The sequence below is a fragment of the Calidris pugnax genome, unplaced genomic scaffold (assembly GCF_001431845.1).
Source record: "Calidris pugnax isolate Ruff unplaced genomic scaffold, ASM143184v1 scaffold197, whole genome shotgun sequence".
Taxonomy (NCBI): domain Eukaryota; kingdom Metazoa; phylum Chordata; class Aves; order Charadriiformes; family Scolopacidae; genus Calidris; species Calidris pugnax.
The window spans coordinates 2,346,162-2,347,113 of record NW_015090936.1 but is presented as its reverse complement, the minus strand read 5'-3'; positions in this window follow the sequence as shown (position 1 = coordinate 2,347,113).

Here is a 952-nt window from a genome sequence, read left to right as displayed (position 1 = left end):
CCGGTGCGGCGCGGCCGTGCCCCGTGGCACAGCGTCCCTCCGCCGGGTGGCCGCCACCTGCCGCCGCTCCCCGGGGACGGGCGCGGGGCTCCCCGGCTGCCGGCACCCCCCGTCCGCCCCCCGGCGGGGCTCTCTGCGGGACGAGGGGCCAAAATCCCCGCTTGCCTTCATGCGCGCTGCCCGGGGGGCTGGAAGGAGCCCTCCCCGGAGGCCGCCTTCCTCACAGCAGCTGAAACTTCTTCCTTCTGTTCTGTGAGAGGTTGAAGCCGCTGCCGAGTGGGCAGGACGCTGCCCGGCTCCCTGAGGGACTGCCCGTGCTCAGGCTGCTGCTGTCATCCAAGGGGCACGGAGCACAGGGAGCCACCGGTGGGGGTCAGGGTGCCTCCCATCCTCTCGGTCCCCGGAGTGGCCAAGGGGCCAGCACCACACTCGCGTCAAGGCCCCGCTCAACTGTTTCACAGTGCCCAGCATCAACAACTCCAGCAGGACAAGGACAGGCTTTGGGATCTGCCGCCTTCTGCTGTGGGGTGGAAAAATACGCCGTGGAGCCTCCAGGATGCCTTTCCCCAAAACCAGCCTGAGCCTCTGGTGTTACATTTGGGGTGCAGATGGAGAAATGGGGTCACAGCGCTGTGGGGAGCTTCCCCAGCCCTGCTGGAGCTACAGCCATGGCATTGCGTGGGCCCTCGCCTCAGAGCCCAGCCCAGGCCCCAGCTGCAATTCGGGCCCCTCCTGTCCCCCACCCTGCGCGAGTGGGAGTGACAGAAAACAACCAATTCCACCCCCGAAGTCTGGCAGAGTTGGGAGCAGCAGATTAAAGCACAGCACTTGCAGTCAACAGATTTGTTTCCAAACACTGAGGTGCAAAAACTCATCTCCGGTCCCACAGCACACACCCACCCGCCTGCCCCCAAAACCTGCCAGGATCCACCCGCACCACAGCTTACACGAG